Genomic DNA, 19387 nt, shown 5'->3' on the forward strand with positions numbered 1-19387 from the left:
TTATTACAACTGAAGTTTGTTACCCAACTGAATGAGTTTACCAGCTAATTAAAAGCACCCACGGCATTTTTTAAAAATACCTCAGTATATTTTCTACTACTTGAAAGAATCAGAAAAAGAGACTGAAATGTTGTGACAAAGGGCCTACAATGATTCAAGGAGAATACTACCTTGTGCACATCAAGTTCAACAGCACAAATTCATTTTCACAGAGAACACTGAAAACCTTGATGCCCTCCCACTACTTGGCTGCCTGGAGAAAAGTCACAGTTCTTCTTCACTGATAGAGGGCCCTGCAGGCAAAGGGCTGGCCTCAGCATTTACTATATGAAAGCTGAATGACAAAATCCCCTAAACTGAGGTCCCTGTTGGTCAACTTCTAAGAGTAATAGAAGCTATAATAATCAACAATAAAAAGATTGCTGCATTGAGAGTTTATGTATCCTTAAGCCATGGAATAGAATTCCCTTTTCACTACTATGTCAACTAAAAGATTCAAGGCAAGAGAACTACAGTGTTCCATAGGCCATGTAATACATTCCCGACTCTACCTATACAAATACTATATGATTCCCTTTTAAGGATCTCAATTTAGTTCACTCACTTCAAAAATGAAACTCCCATCTGTAATCATAGGATGACTAGATTTCCCTAGCCTTACTGCACAACGTTGTGGTAAAATTAAAATAAGGAATCTAAAAATAAAAACTTCAGATGCAGAAGAAAAATGTAAACTGGCATCCTTAACAAGAACAGGCTTCCATGAATGCCACTAGCATTTCAAAATGTTCTGAGAAGCCATTATGAACTGGAAAACATGGAATCAATAAATTTATTTATCAATCAAATATTTATTATTTGTTATCAGAATAAACGCAGGTGGAGTAAGAGATGAGAACCAAATTTTATCAGACATAAACTGTTTGTCAGACACATAGTGGATCTGTGGCATCTTGCTTCACTGTTGGACAGTGATTGCATTGGGGTATGGGTGGGGACTTGGTAATATGGGTAAATGTAGTAACCACATTGTTTTTTCATGTGAAACCTTCCTAAGAGTGTATATCATTAATACCTTAATAAAAAAATAATTGTTTGCCATATATCACGCTAGATCCTTTAAATGCATTATTTCTTTGAATCATTACAACCCTGTCAAAGAGCTATTAGTATTTTTTTAAATTTTGGTATCATTAATCTACAATCACATGAGGAACATTATGTTTACTAGACTCCCCCCATCAAGTTCCCCCAACATAACCTTTACAGTCATTCTCCATCAGCATAGTAAGATGTTCTAGAATCACTCTTCTCTGTGTTGTACAGCCCTCCCCATGACCCCCACACATTAAACACGTTTATGATAATGCCTGCTTTCTTTCCCCCCAATTCCACACTCCCTTCCCACCCCTCCTCCCCAGTCCCTTTCCCTTTGGTAACTGTTAGTCCATTCTTGGGTTCCGTGAGTCTGCTGCTGTTTTGTTCCTTCAGTTTTTTCTTTGTTCTTATTCTCCACATATGAGTGAAATCATTTGGTAACTTGTCTTTCTCTGCCTGGCTTATTTTACTGAGCATAATACCCTCTAGCTCCATCCATGCTGTTCCAAATGGTAGGATTTGTTTACTTCTTATGGCTGAATAATATTCCATTGTGTATATGTACCACATCTTCTTTATCCATTCATCTACTGATGGACACTTATGTTGCTTCCACTTCTTGGCTATTGTAAATAGTGCTGCGATAAACATAGGGGTACATCTGTCTTTTTCAAACTGGGCTGCTGCATTCTTAGGGTAAATTCCTAGGAGCAATATTCCTAGGTCAAATGGTATTTCTATTTTTAGTTTTTTGAGGAACCTACATACTGCTTTCCACACTGGTTGAACTAGTTTACATTCCCACCAATAGTGTAGGAGGATTCCCCTTTCTCCACATCCTCGCTAACATTTGTTGTTTGTCTTTTGGATAGTGGCAATCCTTACTGGTGTAAGGTGATATCTCATTGTGGTTTTAATTTGCATTTCTCTGCTGACTAGTCATGTGGAGCATCTTTTCATGTGTCTGTTGGCCATCTGAACTTCTTCTTTGGAAAACTGTTCAGCTCCTCTGCCCATTTTTTGAATGGCTTATTTGCTTTTTGTTTATTGAGGTATGTGAGCTCTTTATATATTTTGGATGTCAAACCTTTATTGGATCTGTCATTTATGAATACATTCTCCCACACTGTAGGATGCCTTTTTGGTCTATTGGTGGTGTCCTTTGCTGTAGAAGCTCTCGGTTTGATGTAGTCCCACCTGTTCATTTTTGCTTTTGTTTCCCTTGCCCAGGGAGATACATTCCTGAAGAAGTCACTCATCTTTATGGCCAAGAGATTTTTGCTTATCTTTATTTCTAAGAGTTTTATGGTTTCATCACTTACATTCAGGTCTTTGATCCATTTTGAATTTACTTTTGTGTATGGTGTTAGAAAATAATCCAGTTTCATGCTCTTACATGTAGCTGTCCAGTTTTGCCAACACCAGCTGTTGAAGAGGCTGTCATTTCCCCATTGTACGTCCATGGCTCCTTTATCTTAAATTATTTGACTATATATGTATGGGTTAATATCTGGACTCTATTCTGTTCCCCTGGTCTGTGGGTCTGTTTTTGTGCCAGTACCAAACTGTCTTGATTACTGTGGCTTTGTAGTAGAGCTTGAAGTTGGGAAGTGAGATCCCCCTGCTTTATTCTTCCTTCTCAGGATCGTTTTGGCTATTCAGCGTCTTTGGTGGTTCCATATGAATTTTAAAACTATTTGTTCCAGTTCGTTGAACAATGCTGTTGGTATTTTGATAGGCATTGCATTTCATCGGTAGATTGCTTTAGGCAGGATGGCCATTTTGACAATATTAATTCTTCCTAGTCAAGAGCATGGGATGAGTTTCCATTTGTTAGTGTCCCCTGTAATTTCTCTTAAAAGTGTCTTGTAGTTCTCAGGGTACAGGTCTTTCACTTCCTTGGTTAGGTTTATCCCTAGGTGTTTTATTCTTTTTGATGCAATTGTGAATGGAATTGTTTTGCAGATTTCTCTTTCTGCTAGTTCATCCTTTCTGGGTATTAATTTTGTATCCTGCAACATTGCTGAATTCTGATATTAGTTCTAGTAGTTTTGGAATGGATTCTTTAGGGATTTTTATGTACAATATCATGTCATCTGCATATAGTGACAGTTTGACTTCTTCTTTACCAATCTGGATTCCTTGTATTTCTTTGTTTTCTCTGATTGCCATGGCTAGAACCTCCAGTACTATGTTGAGTAACAGTGGGGAGAGTGGGCATCCCTGTCTTCTTCCCCATCTTAGAGGAAAAGCTTTCAGCTTCTCCCTGTTAAGTATGATACTGGCTGTGGGTTTTTCATATATGGCCTTTATTATGTTGAGGTACTTGCCCTCTATACCCATTTTGTTGAGAGTTTTTATCATGAATGGATGTTGAATTTTGTTGAATGCTTTTTCAGTGTCTATGGAGGTGATCATGTGGTTTTTGTCCTTCTTTTTGTTGATGTGGTGGATGATGTTGATGGATATTCAAATGTTGTACCATCCTTGCATCCCTGAGATAAATCCGACTTGATCATGGTGTAAAATCTTCTTGATGTGTTTTTTAATTCGTTTTGCTAATATTTTGTTCAGTATTTTTGCATCTATGTTCATCAGGGATATTGGTCTGTAATTTTATTTTTTTGTGGAGTCTGTGCCTGGTTTTGGTATTAGAGTGATGCTGGCTTTATAGAATGAGTTTGGATGTATTCCCTCCTCTTCTATTTTTTGGAAAACTTTAAGGAGAATGGGTACTCTGTCTTCTCTATATGTCTGATAAAATTCAGCAGTGAATCCATCTGGTCCAGGAATTTTGTTCTTGGGTAGTTTTCTAATTACTGATTCAATTTCTTTGCTGGTAATTGGTCTGCTTAGATTTTCTGTTTCTTCCTTGGTCAGTCTTGGAAGGTTGTATTTTTCTAGGAAGTTGTCCATTACTTCTAGGTTTTCCAGCTTGTTAGCATATAGATTTTCATAGTATTCTCTAATAATTTGTTGTATTTCTGTGGGGTCCATCATGATTCTTCCTTTCTCATTTCGATTCTGTTGATGTGTGTAGATTCTCTTTTCTCTTAATAAGTCTAGCTAGGGGTTTATCTACTTTGTTTATTTTCTCAAAGAACCAGCTCTTGGTTTCATTGATTTTTTTCTATTGTTTTATTCTTCTCAATTTTATTTATTTCTTCTCTGATCTTTATTATGTCCCTCCTTCTGCTGACTTTGGGCCTCATTTGTTCTACTTTTTCCAATTTCAATAATTGTGACTTTCAACTATTCATTTGGGATTGTTCTTCCTTCTTTAAATAGGCCTGGATTGCTATATACTTTCCTCTTAGAATTGCCTTCACTGCGTCGCACAGAAGTTGGGGCTTTGTGCTGTTATTGTCATTTGTCTCCATATATTGCTTGATCTCTGTTTTAATTTGGTTATTGATCCACTGATTATTTAGGAGCATGTTGTTAAGCCTCCATGTGTTTGTAAGCCTTTTTGCTTTCTTGGTACAATTTATTTCTAGTTTTATATCTTTGTGGTCTGAAAAGTTGGTTGGTAGGATTTCAATCTTTTTTAATTTACTGAGGCTCTTTTTGTGGCCTAGTATGTGGTCTATTCTGGAGAATGTTCCATGTGCACTTGAGAAGAATGTGTATCCTGTTGCTTTTGGGTGTAGAGTTCTATAGATGTCTATTAGGTCCATCTGTTCTAGTGTGCTGTTCAGTGCCTCTGTGTCCTTACTTATTTTCTGTCTGGTGGATCTGTCCTTTGGAGTGAATGGTGTGCTGAAGTCTCCTAAAATGAATGCATTGCAGTCTATTTCCTCCTTTAATTCTGTTAGTATTTGTTTCACATATGTTGGTGCTCCTGTGTTGGGTGCATATATATTTATAATGGTTATATCCTCTTGTTGGACTGAGCCCTTTGTCATTATGTAATGTCCTTCTATATCTCTTGTTACTTTCTTTGTTTTGAAGTCTATTTTGTCTGATAGTAGTACTGCAACACCTGCTTTTTTCTCCCTGTTGTTTGCATGAAATGTCTTTTTCCATCCCTTGACTTTTAGTCTGTGCATGTCTTTGGGTTTGAGGTGAGTTTCTTGTAAACAGCATATAGATGGGTCTTGCTTTTTTATCCATTCTATTACTCTGTGTCTTTTGATTGGTGCATTCAGTCCATTTACATTTAGGGTGATTACTGAAAGATATGTTTTTATTGCCATTGCAGGCTTTAGATTCTTCGTTACCAAAGGTTCAAGGGTAGCTTCTTTGCTATCCAACCGTCTAACTTACTGTCTTACTAAGCTATTATAAACACAGTCTGATGATTCTTTATTTCTCTCCCTTCTTATTCCTCCTCCTCCATTCTTTATATGTTAGGTGTTTTATTCTGCATTCTTTTATGTTTCCTTTGACTGCTTTTGTGAGAAGTTGATTTTGATTTTATGTTTTGCCTTTAGTTAGTATTTGGTTGGTCTACTTTCTTTGTTGTGACTTTATTTTTTCTGTTCACATCTATTTAGCCTTAGGAGTTCTTCCATCTAGAGCAGTCCCTTTAAAATATCTTGTAGAGGTGGTTTGTGGGAGGCAAATTCCCTCAACTTTTGCTTGTCTGGGAATTGTTTAATCCCTCCTTCATATTTAAATGATAATCATGCTGGACACAGTATTCTTGGTTCAAGGTTCTTCTGTTTCATTACATTAAATATATCATGCCATTCTCTTCTGTCCTGTAAGATTTCTGTTGAAAAGTCTGATGATATCCTGATGGGTTTTTCTTTATAGGTGACCTTTTTTTTCCTCTCTGGCTGCCTTTAATACTCTGTCCTTGTCTTTGTTCTTTGACATTTTAATTATTATATGTCTTGTTGTTGTCCTCCTTGGGTCCCTTGTGTTGGGAGTTCTGTGGGCTTCCATGGTCTGAGAGACTATTTCCTCCCCCAGTTTGGGGAAGTTTTCAGCAATTACTTCTTCAAAGACAATTTCTATCCCTTTTTCTCTCTTCTTCTTCTTCTTATACTCCTATAATGCGAATATTGTTCCATTTGGATTTGTCACACAGTTTTCTTAATATTCTTTCATTCCTAGAGATCCTTTTATCTCTCTCTGCTTCAGCTTCTCTGTGTTCCTGTTCTCTGATATCTAGTCCATTAAAGGCCTCTTGCACCTCATCCAGTCTGCTCTTAAGCCCTTCCAGAGACTGTTTTATTTCTGTATTCGCCCTCCCAACTTGATCCTTTAGTTCTTGCATGTTTCTCTGCAGGTCCATGAGCATGGTTATGACCTTTATTTTGAATTTTTTTTCAGGAAAATTAGTTAAATCTATCTCCCCAGGCCCACTCTCGGGGGTTGTCTAGGTAATTGTAGACTGGACCAAATTCTTCTTCCTTTTCATGGCGACAGAGGTAGCTGTAGGCAGGTAGCACGTCTGTCAGCTGGAAGAATAAAGTCTTTCCTGCCTGTTGGTCTCCTTGCCCTTCTCCACTGCCTGTGTCGCTTACCTGCACACTTGGAGCAGCCTCCGGATTAATCCCCTAAGCTGCCATGGGTGGGGTCACCGACAGGGTAGCCCAGAGCCCTGTGGGGAGTGGCAGGCTCGCCGGTTGTGCTCTCTTGCTAGAATGGCGCCCCTTTGCGCCTTGCCCCAGTTTCCTCTGCCTGCGCCAGGCAGCTGTGTGCCAGCAGCGGCCTGTGGGTCTGGTCCGGGTCGCAGCACACCGGGAGGAGATTCTGGGCAGTTGCTGGGGGCACAGGCGCTCTCCAGCGCTCGGCCATTGTGTCAGGGCTGTGCTGGCAGGAGGAACGACTAACAGGCTGCTTACCCCCGTGAGGCACTTCAGGGGTGCACTGCCACCCAGGGGACTGGGGTGCCTGAAGTTTCTCAGAATTCTCAGCCTGCTGGGTTGAGTGCACCAGGATGCTTCCATCCAGCTGTGAGGCCCATCCCTTTAAGACTTTCAAGAAGCACTCACTTTTCTTTTGTCCCAGGGGAGTCAGCTGCGCGGACCCGGTCGAAGATTTTACTTTTCTGTTTTCCTAATATCCAGCACACTATTATGCAGTGTGTGTCTGCATTCCTGGTGCGGATTACTAGAGCTGGTTATTTAGCAGTCCTGCGCTTGCACTCCCTCCCTGCTCCACCTCCTCTCCTCCCGCCGTGGAGCCGGCGGGGTGCAGAGTGCTCGGGTCCTGCCGGGCCGTGGCTTGTATTTTACCCCCTTCGTGAGGTGCTGAGTTCTCACAGACGTAGATGTAGCCTGGCTGTTGTACTATATCCACTGGTCTCTCTTTTAGGAGTAGTTATATTTGTTGTATTTTCAAAAATATATATGGTTTTGGAAGGAGATTTCTGCTGCCCTACTCACGCCACCATCTTGGCTCCGCCCCCTCTCAAGTTATTAGTATTTTTACCTTAACAGGAGAGTAAACTCAAGTTCAGAGACATCACAATGATTAAATGGTAATTGCAGAAGTAAGACCCCTATGTGCTTGTCCCCTCAAATCCACAGATTTACTACTACAAAGACTCTATTTTAGGGAGGTAAAGTAACACAAACAAGGAAAAATGCAACATACTAAATTGTGCTAGACAATAGCTGCTTTTTAATTCAAATTTTTCTAACTTTTAGAAAAGTTCAGACACAGGCTTTAATATTATCTTGGCACTTGTTACTGTATATAAATTAATGAGATATTGCCTCCTCTATCAGACATACTCCCCAGAGATATGAACCATGTCTTATCTCTAGCATCTGGTTATAGTAGATACTCAACAAATTCAGTGTTTAATGAGATCAGTGAGAACCATGTATTAAAGATAAGGAAGGAAGCATTTTTTTCTCATATAATAGTGAGAGAATACTGACAACCTTTGCTTATATAATAGTGAGAATATTGGTCACTTTACTGGGACCTCTCTTACTAGACTGGAAGGTATGTGTGTTGAATAAAGCTCTTTCACAACTAATTATCTTACTCATCTGTAAAACAACCTAGTAAGGTAAATAAGATCTGGATAGGTCAAATAAATTACTAGAGTTGATGGGTACCTAAAGCTATACAGATGGGATTCAAAACTAGATATTCTAACTACCTAGGATAAAAATGGCACTTAGAAAGAAATCCCACCCAAGAGGTGTTATAATCATCAAAGTAATGGTCAAGGAGAAGACAAATGCACATCAAAAGAAGAACCCACAGGACTTACTGACTGACTATAAGGAAAGCATGAGGATGAGTCAGAAATAACTCCAAGACTTCAGACTTGGAAGAATAGTGGTAGCACTGACAGACACAGGTAAACTGAAAACTACCTGGAGTGGGGATGGGGGAGGTGTTTAGGACAGATGGATTAGATAAGCTCAGAAATCATGAATTTGACATGATAGTAAACTTCTATTATGTGAGTAAAAATGTGGCATGAAAGCTTGGGTATAAACACGCAAGGGTTACATAGATGTGGGAATCATCAGCTTCTGTATAAGTGATAATGCACTAGGTTAAAAGTACTTGCAGTAAAAATACCAGTGAGGTCTTCTTTTTTTTTAAGTAAAATATAATTCATTCTTTTTCCCTTGTCACCTTTCCTACCTGGATAATTCAGTTCAACAACCATTAAGTGAGTATAAGCTGATTGGCAGAAGTGACAACAGTGGTCCAACACAGGCTTTTGGAGTCCAAGTGGTATGAGAAAGGTGTCACTAAGGGGAAAAAGTCTGCACAGGTGGGTGGCCTGACATGGAGTGCTATAGCCCCAGTGGATTGAGGAGAGCTTCTACATGGGGGACTGGAATGGCAGGGAGCAGGGAAAATGAGGGTGCCCATGTGATGGAGCAAGGCAATGGAGCGGGGGAAAGGCAGTGCAGGAGAGCATGGCAGTGAGGGCTCCCAAAGTAGGCAGAGGATACTTATCGCAAGTGGAGGGACAGTGGCTCTGCACTGAGTTCCAGACCCAAAAGGGAGAGCAGGGTGGAGGGACAGGGACCCAGCACAGTTTGAGACTCAGTGGGGCCAGTGTGGGTGAGGAGGCAGTATGGTGCAAACAGTCAAATCCCAAAAAGATGAGGAAGGCATCCTTGCAGAGTATGTGGTGGAAAATGGGGAGAACTATCTCAGAAACAAGAGATTATATAAGAGGATTGATTAAATAGGGGGATAGATCAAATATACAGGAAGACAGCAAGGTATGTCATAATCAGAGAAAAGAGTTACAAATACAGAAAGAAAACTATAATAAATATTATGCTTCTGAATAGAATTGAAGATACTGTTAGTAACTTAAAGTTTACAGTATATGTATTCAGACAAATTTCTAGGTAAATGATGCATGTATATGTGTACACACATACATGTTTCCCCACATATTAAAGTAGAGTATTCCTATGAACCTTTCCTAAGCCAAAATGGCATAAAGGAAAGCAGTTACCATTAGTTTCTATGGAAAAAATTTTTCAGTGTTCCTAAACCCCCCAAAAAAAACTTTCTTAGGTTTTTCTGACACCTTAGGACACATCTTGCTGACAGATGCACAAAACAAACACAGATCAAGCACAGATGCTCACAGACACAGTTCACAGCTATGGCAGCTTTGAGTGTAGTCCTGGGGAAGGAGCTGGGTGGGGCCACTATTGCTGCTCGGGGTGTGAACTGCCTCTATAACAGCTTGCTGGAAAACAAATGTGCAACACTATGTTTGCTTTTCACCTTTTTCATAAAATCCTTTTCAGTTTCCTTTCAGTTAGTGAAAACAAGTACTAATGTAAGTTTCTCATAAAAGCAAAGTGGCATTAATGCGAACTTTCAAAAAGCAGGGGATACCTGTATGCACAAACATCATCTGGCTCTATCCACTGAGTGCCCAGTAATAGCAACACCCTAATGAATACATGTAATGATTCTAAATATCACTCTGCACTAAAAGAGCTCCACAAAACAATGACTGGTTCCAGGGTTCAGGGAAGGGAAAGTTTAAGATGAGCTCAGAATACCTTCTCATAGTACTCAAAGAATAATGGAGAAATGGCAAAATGACACAAAGGCCAGTGTGAAAGGCTCTCACAGGTTAAATCTGGGACAAACTGAACATCAAAATAATGATAATAATGGATTATAATGGAAACAGGCAAACTTTAACATGTCCCCCAACGATCCCTACCTCCTGGTATCCATTAAACCTTGTGTAACCCTGTCCTCTCGAGTATGAGATGGACTTGCTTCTAGGTTATATAAGATTATAACTTCCACCTTACTAACACACTATATTGCCTTCTTTGCTCACATGCTCTGCTGAAGCAGTCAGTCATACTGGAAAGGTCCACATGGCAAGGAGCTGAAGGTGGGCTCCAACCAACAGCCAGCTAGGAATTGAGGCTCTCAATCCAACAGAAAAGAATTCTGCCAAAAAAACATGTAAGCTTGGAAGTTGATCTTTCCCCACTAAAGCCTTCAAGTGAGAACTCAGAACAAGGGAACACCTTGATTACAGCCTTGTGAGAGATCTTGAAACAAAGAACCCAGGTCAGCAATGCCCAGACTCCTAGCCCAAAGAAACTGTGATATAATAAAAGTGTGTTCTCTTTTATTCAACATAGTACTGGAGGTCCTAGCCACGGCAATCAGACAACACACAGAAATAAAAGGCAACTGGATTGGTAAGGAAGAAGTTAAACTGTCACTGTCTGCAGAAAACATGATATTGTACATTAAAAAAACATTAAAAATCCACCCAAAAACTACTAGAACTAATAGCTGAATTCAGCAAAGTTGCAGGATACAAAACAAATACACAGAAATCTGTTGCATTCCTATACACACACACACACACACACACATACACACACACACAGACACACACACACTAATGATGAAATAGCAGAAAGAGAAATTAGGAAAACAAGTCCATTTACAAATGCATCAAAAAGAATAAAATACATGGGAATAAACCTAATCAAGGAGGAGAAAGACCTATACCCTAAAAACTACAAGATACTCTTAAGAGAAACTAAAGAAGACACCAATAAATGGAAATTCATCCTATGCACATGGACAGGAAAATTAATATCATGAAAATGGCCATCCTACCTAAAGCAATCTACAGATTCAATGCAATCCCAATCAAAATACCAACAGCATTCTTCAATGAACTGCAACAAATAGTTCTAAAACTCATATGGAAAAAATAAAAGACCCCAAATAGCCAAAGCAATCCTGAGAAGGAAGAATAAAGTGGGGGGAATTATGCTTCCTGACTTCAAACTCTACTACAAATCCACAGTAATCAAGACAATTTCGTACAGGCACAAGTACAGACCCACAGACCAGTGGAACAGAATAGAGAGCCCTGATATAAACCCAAGCATATATGGTCAATTAATATACAATAAAGGAACAATGGATATACAAGGGGGAAATGAGAGCTTCTTCAACAACTGGTGTTGGCAAAACTGGACAGCTACATGCAAGAGAATGAAATTGGATTACTGTCTAACTCCATACACAAAAGTAAACTCAAAATGGAGCAAAGACCTGAACATAAGTCATGAAACCATAAAAACTCTTAGAAGAAAACATAGGCAAAAATCTCTTGAATATAAACATGAGCAATTTATTACTGAATACATCTCCTCAGGCAAGGGAAACAAAAGCAAAAATGAACAAATGGGAGTACATCAAACTAACAAGCTTCAGTACAACAAAGGATACCATCAGCAGAACAAAAAGGCATCCTACAGTATAGGAGAATATATTTGTAAATGACATCAATAAGGGGTTAACATCCAAAGTATATAAAGGACTCACACACTTCAACAACCAAAAAGCAAATAACCCTATTAAAAAAGGGGGTTGAGGAAGATACAACAATCGAAAATCCATCAACATCATCCACTACATCAACAAAAAGAAGGACAAAAACCACATGTTCATCTCCGTAGATGCTGAAAGGCATTTGACAAAATTCAACATCCATTCATGATAAAAACTCTCAACAAAATAGGTATAGAGGGCAAGTACCTCAACATAATAAAGGCCACATATGAAAAACCAACAGCCAACATTATACTTAACAGTGAGAAGCTGAAAGATTTTCCTTTAAGATCGGGAACAAGGCAAGGATGCCCACTCTTCCCACTTTTATTCAGCATAGTTCTGGAGGTCCCAGCCACGGCAATCAGACAACACAAAGAAATAAAAGGTATCCAGATAGGCAAGAAAGAAGTCAAACTGTCCCTGTTTGCAGAAGATATAATATTATACATAAAAAACCCTAAAGAATCCACTCCAAGACTATGAGATCTAATATCTGAATTCAGCAAAGTTGCAGGATAAAAATTAATACACAGAAATCTGTTGCATTCCTATACACTAACAATGAACTAGCAGAAAGAGAAATCAGGAAAAAATTTCATTCACAATTACATCAAAAAGAATAAAATACTTAGGAACAAACCTAACCAAGGAAGTGGAAGACCTATACCCTGAAAACCACAGGACACTCTTAAAAGAAATTAAACAGGACACTAATAAATGGAAATTCATCCCATGCTCCTGGCAAGGAAGAATTAATAGTGTCAAAATGGCCATCATGCCTAAAGCAATCTACAGATTCAGTGCAATCCCTATCAAAATACCTACAGCATTCTTCAATGAACTAGAGCAAATAGTTCTAAAATTCATATGGAACCACAAAAGAACCCAAATAACCAAAGAAATCCTGAGAAGGAAAAATAAAACGGGGAACTACGCTCCCTGACTTCAAGCTCTACTACAAAGCCACAGTAATCAAGACAATTTGATACTAGCACAAGAACAGACCCATAGACCAGTGGAACAGAATAGAGTCCAGATACAAACTCAAGCATATATGGTCAATTAATATATGATAAAGGAGCCATGGATATACAATGGGGAAATGATAGCTTCTTCAACAGCTGGTGTTGGCAAAACTGGACAACTATATGTAAGAGGATGAAACTGGATTACTGTCTAGCCCCATACATAAAAGTAAACTCTGAATAGGTCAAAGACCTGAATGTAAGTCATGAAACCATAAAACTCTTAGAAAAAAATATAGGCAAAAATCTCTTGGACATAAATATGTGCAACTTCTTCATGAACATATCTCCCTGGGCAAGGGAACCAAAAGCAAAAATGAACAAGTGGGACTACATCAAACTAAAAAGCTTCTGTACAGCAAAGGATACCATCAGGAGAACAAAAAGACATTCTACAGTATGGGAGGATATATTCATAAATGACATATTTGATAAGGGGTTGACATCCAAATTATATAAAGAGCTCATACACCTCAACAAACAAAAAGCAAATAATCCAATTAAAAAATGGGCAGAGGAATCTACCTACCACTTCAGCATTTTATTTTAAAAAATAATAATAATAATAATAAGGGAGAAATGTGGGATTCACATATAAATCAAGTATAAAAATCAAACGAATAATCATATCTGACATGATTGTTTATAGTTCATGATGCGTGATCAAAACCAAAAGTTTCTGCGATATGACTGCCCTTGCACTGTTCACCATGTAAGAATTTATTCACTATGTAAGAACTTGCTCACCATGTAAAAATAAAATAAAATAAAATAAAATAAAATAAAATAAAATAACATAAAATAAAATAAAACAAAACAAAACAAAATAAAATAAAATAAAGTAGTTACTGGTGCTGATAAAAAAAAAAACGGGCAGAGGAGCTGAACAGACAGTTCTCCAAAGAAGAAATTCAGACAGACAACAGGCACATGAAAAGATGCTCCACATCACTAATCATCAGAGAAATGCAAATTAAAACCATAATGAGATATTACCTCACACCAGTTAGGATGGCCAACATCCAGAAGACAAACAACAAATGTTGGCGAGGACGTGGAGAAAGGGGAACACTCCTACACTGCTGGTGGGAATGTAAACTAGTTCAACCATTGTGGAAAGCAGTATGGAGGTTCCTCAAAAAACTAAAAATAGAAATACCATTTGACCCAGGAATATTGCTCCTAGGAATTTACCCTAAGAATGCAGCAGCCCCGTTTGAAAAAGACATATGCACTCCTATGTTTATTGCAGCACTATTTACAATAGCCAAGAAATGGAATCAACCTAAGTGTCCATCAGTAGATGAATGGATAAAGAATATGTTGTACACATACACAATGGAATATTATTCAGCCATAAGAAGTAAACAAATCCTACCATTTGCAACAACATGGATGTAGCTAGAGGGTATTATGCTCAGTGAAATTAGCCAGGCAGAGAACGACAAGTACCAAATGATATCACTCATATGTGGAATATAAGAACAAAGAAAAAACTGAAGGAACAAAACAGCAGCAGACTCACGGAACCCAAGAATGGACTAACAGTTACCAAAGGGAAAGGGATTGGGGAGGATGAGTGCGAAGGGAGGGATAAGGGGGAAAACAGGGCTTTACAATTAGCACACATAACGTAGGGGGTTGGGACATGGGGAAGGTAGTATGTACAGAGAAGACAAGTAATGATTCTATAGCATCTTATTACACTGATGGACAGTGACTGTAATGGGGTATGTGAGGGGGACTTGATAATAGGGTGAATCTAGTAACCATAATGTTGTTTAAGTAATTGTACATTAATGATATCAAAATTAAAAAATTTTTTTAAAAAGGGTGTGTAGGATCTGAACAGACACCTCTCCAAAGAAGAAATTCAGATGGCCAAAACGCATATGAAGAGATGCTCCACATCGCTAATTACCAGGGAAATGCAAATTCAAACCACAATGAGATATCACCTCACACCAATTAGGTTGGCCAACATCCAAAGACAAGGAACAACAAATGCTGGGGAGGATGCAGAGAAAGGGGAACCCTCCTACACTGTTGGTGGGAATGCAAATTAGTTCAACCATTGTGGAAAGCAATATGGAGGCTCCTCAAAAAACTAAAAATAGAAATACCGTTTGACCCAGCAATTCCACTCTTAGGAATTTACCCAAAAAACCAAGATCTCAGATTCAAAAAGACATATGCACCCCTATGTTTATCGCAGCACTGTTTACAATAACCATGATATGGATGCAACCTAAGTGTCCATCAGTAGATGGATGGATGAAGATGTGTAATATTATTCAGTCATATGAAGAAAACAAATCCTACCATTTGCAACAACATGGATGGAGCTAGAGGGTATTATGCTCAGTGAAATCAGCCAGGTGGAGAAAGACAAGTACCAAATGATTTCACTCATTTGTGGAGTATAACAGCAAAGCAAAACTGAAGGAACAAAACAACAGCAGACTCACAGACTCCAAGAAGGGTCACCAAAGGGAAGGGGGTGTGGAGAGGGTATGGGAAGGGAGGGAGAAGGGGATTAAAGGGCATTATGATTAACACACATAATGTAGGGAGGGGGGTCATGGGGAAGGCAGTATAGCACAAAGAAGAGAAGTAGTGACTCTATAGCATCTTACTACACTAATGGACAGTGACTGCAATGGAGTGTGGGGGAGACTTGATAATATGGGTGAATGTAGTAACCACAATGTTGCTCATGTGAAAACTTCATAAGATTGTATATCAATGATACCTTAATAAAAAAATTACAAAAAAATAAGTATATATCTGTCAATAATCACCTTAAATGTAAATAGACTGAATGCACCAATCAAAAGACAGAGTGGCAGAATGGATAAGGAAACAAGACCCATCTATATGCTGCTTACAAGAGACTCATTTCAGACCCAAAGACATACACAGACTAAAATGAAGGGATGGAAAAAGATATTCCACACAAATAATGGGGAGAAAAAAGCAAGAGTAGCAGTATCAGACAAAATTGATTTTAAAACAAAGAAAATAGTAAGAGTCAAAGCAGATATTACATAATGATAAAGGGATAAGTTCAACAAGAGGATATAACCATTATAATATGTATGCACCCAACATAGGGGCATCTAAATATGTAAAACACACACTAACAGAATTAAAGGAGGAAAGAGATTGCAACACACTCATTTTAGGAGACTTTAACACACCACTCACAACAATATATCAGTCAGACAGAAAATAAATAAGGAAACAGAGATACTGAACAATACATTAGATGAAATGGATTCAAAAGGTATCTACAGAAGACACCATCCAAAATCAGCAAGATACACATTCTTCTCAAGTGTACATGGAACATTCTCCAGAATAGCCACATATATAGGCCACAAGAAGAGCCTCAATAAATTTTAAAAGATTGCAATTTTATCAAGCAGCTTCTCAGATGACAATGGTATGCAACTAAAAAGAAATTACACAAAGAAAATAAAAAAAACTTACAAACACATGGAGGCTAAACAACGTGCTTTTCAATAATCAATGGATCAGTGAACAAATTAAAACAGAAATCAAGCAATACATGGAGACGAAAACAAAACAAAACAGCCCAAAATCTGTGGGACATGGCAAAGGAAGACTTACCTCAAGAAACAAGAACAATCCCAAATAAACAGTGTAAAGTCACAATTAAAGAAACTAGAAAAAGAACAAATGAAACCCAAAGTCAGTAAAAGGAGATATTTCACTAAGCATAATAATCAGAGCAGAAATAAATAAAATAATAATAAAACAAAAGAAAAAAATCAATGAAACCAGGATCTGGTTCTTTGAGAAAATAAACAAAAAATAAAAGGGCTGAAATTAGGAATTCTTAACATTGGTTTACGAACAGATTAGACACAGAGCAAGTGAAAATTCATGAACAGGAAGATAGGCCAGTAGACAATAACTGGGCTGAAACAAAGATAAAGGATAGGAAAATATCAAAAAGAATTTAAGAGATATAAGTGATGCAGTGAGAATAAACGTATATTTGGACTCCCAGAAGGAAAGAGAAAAAATAGAGTAGAAGCAACCCTTAAAGATATAATAAAAATTTTCAAAACCTGATGAAAATTATCAAGCCTCAGAGTCAAAAATCTCTAAAAACACACAAAGCAGGTATCTTTTCTATGGTGAACTGTCACTCTTAGTTTAGATCAGGTTTATCCTTTGGACTTTCAACATTGCAAAATATCTCTAAAAAGTTCTTTAATACAAAGTTTTTTGCCTTTAACATGAGGTTTTTCCTCTAGAACATCTTCACCTTTTTTGTCATAACCACTTTCCTATTTTATGCTAATAAATTCACCTTCACTAAGTATAGAGTCTATTAAATGGTGTTTGTTTCAACATTTCTATGGTCAGCTATTTTCTCTATAACTCCATTTACCCTCAGCTCAAATTTCAATTAAAGTATTATCACTTCTTGTTACTTGATGTTTCATCTTGTGGGCCAATTGCCTCTTTCAATTACCCATTTTTGTAAAATATCATGTGGATTTAACACTGGGCTTGGACTATACACCATGCTGTCTATGCATAAACTTAACAGATGTGCAGTGACTAATCACCAATAAACATTGAAAGAAGTGACTGATCATGAAGTGCATCTGTTTTCTACATACTGATTTTGGACTACAGTGTTAGCAATGAAGCCATACTTCACAAAAATTACTCAGTTAATATACTATGGTAACTGAAGTTTGAACCATGTTTTAGGAGAACTTGCATTATTTAACTAAACTGTAGTAACTGAAATGTGTGTTTATTAGAACAATGCAAAGTGAAGACTTCTAGTACATTAAATTAAAAAAAAAATAGAGACTCTAAGTAAAAGAAGAACATCAGATTTCAGCTTCCACCATGAGGGAGTAGCTGGTATCAAACTTGCTCTCCAGTCACAGACAAAAAAAACTAGACAAAAAAGCGAAACATATATAAGACACTGGACATCAGGCAGTGTCATACTGCACTCCCTAAAAGACAGGCAATAAATGAAGTGACAGTAAAATCATTCTGGTCTTGTATTTTGAGGCACTTTCCAGTCCGTGGCACAAAAAAGAGGAATCCAAACAGAGCAAAATGGGACCACATACTGAGGAAACAGAGAACAGAATTTGGGGATGATAAAGAATCTAGATTTGGTTAGGCAGAGTATTGAAGAATGGATCATGCAGAAAAAAAGTCCCAGGTATCTGAACATGGGACCCCTTAAGTCTGTTCCTGAACACTATGTACTGTTTCCATAGGGTAAAACTCTACAAGGTGAGGCAAATAACAATAAGGGAGCCATAGGCTCAACAACTCCTAGAACCCACAGATCTAGGGAACTTTTCTGTTCTGACCAGCCAGAATGCAGAAGCTTAAATGAACACTTGGGACATTTAGTAGGAGCCCCAGAAAGCTCACACCTCATATGTAGTGATAAACTACACTAGTATAAAGTTACACTAAACCTACTCTTATAAAGCTCAAAATCAAGCCACAAGAGCATCAAGGTGATCTGTAAGAAACCTAACCACTGGCTGAGATAAACTCAGTATTCTTTTTAAAAGACCATAAAATACAAATATTGAATAATGTAACATTCACAATGTCTACATCTAAAAATTAGATGAGACAAGAAATGGTAAAATGTGACCGATAATTAGGAGGAATATCAGTTATGAAGCAGATTCAGAAATGATAGAGATGATAGGATTAGCAGACCAAAATATTAAAAATAGCTATTATAACATGAACACAGTGAAGAGAATTGTAGGGTATTAAAAAATGAATGAAATAAAACCTCCAGAGAAATGAAATAAAATCTCTGAAATGGTAATCTCATGAGATGGATTAATAGCTGATCAAACACTATAGAAGAAAATATTAGTGAAATGGAAGAAACAGCAATATGCAAAATAAAGCACTAAGAGAAAAAAACACTAAAAAAAATTTAACATCTCAGTGACCTGTGGGAAATAATCAAGTGATCCAACATATGTGTAACTGGTGTCTCACAAAGAAAACAAGTGGGGGGGGTGGGGCGCAAGGCAAAAACATAATATATATTAGGAAAATATGTTTCCAGTTACATTTTGAAAATGAGAATAGATATAATCTATACAAAAATATTAAAAATGCCAGAAATATAAATATGTGGGTAAATATTTTTAAAATATTTTTCATTTTGAAATTGATTTAAAAAATAAGCAATTTAAGCAAAAAGACTAAATTATGATATTCATAATATATTTGGAAACAAAACATAAACAACATGAAAGGTAGGAGGAGGAAATGGAAATACATCACTGTAAAGTAAAATATTTCAAGGACTGTGATCAATTATTGTATATTGTTTTGCAAATCATATATCTGATAAGAGTCTAGTATCTACAATATATAAAACACCTTTATGACTCAATAACAGAGAAACAACCCAATCAAAAAATGGGCAAAGAATCTGAACA

The 19387-nt window shown here is 37.6% G+C and overlaps 1 protein-coding gene across 11 annotated transcripts in view; it reads right to left on the reverse strand.

Moving 5' to 3' along the window:
* Positions 1 to 19387, reverse strand: part of BTRC (beta-transducin repeat containing E3 ubiquitin protein ligase) — a 252032-nt gene that overhangs the window by 146827 nt on the left and 85818 nt on the right. The window lies entirely within an intron of this gene.

Source organism: Manis javanica, chromosome 7 (genome assembly GCF_040802235.1).
Source record: "Manis javanica isolate MJ-LG chromosome 7, MJ_LKY, whole genome shotgun sequence".
In the NCBI taxonomy this organism is placed as follows: Eukaryota; Metazoa; Chordata; class Mammalia; order Pholidota; family Manidae; genus Manis; species Manis javanica.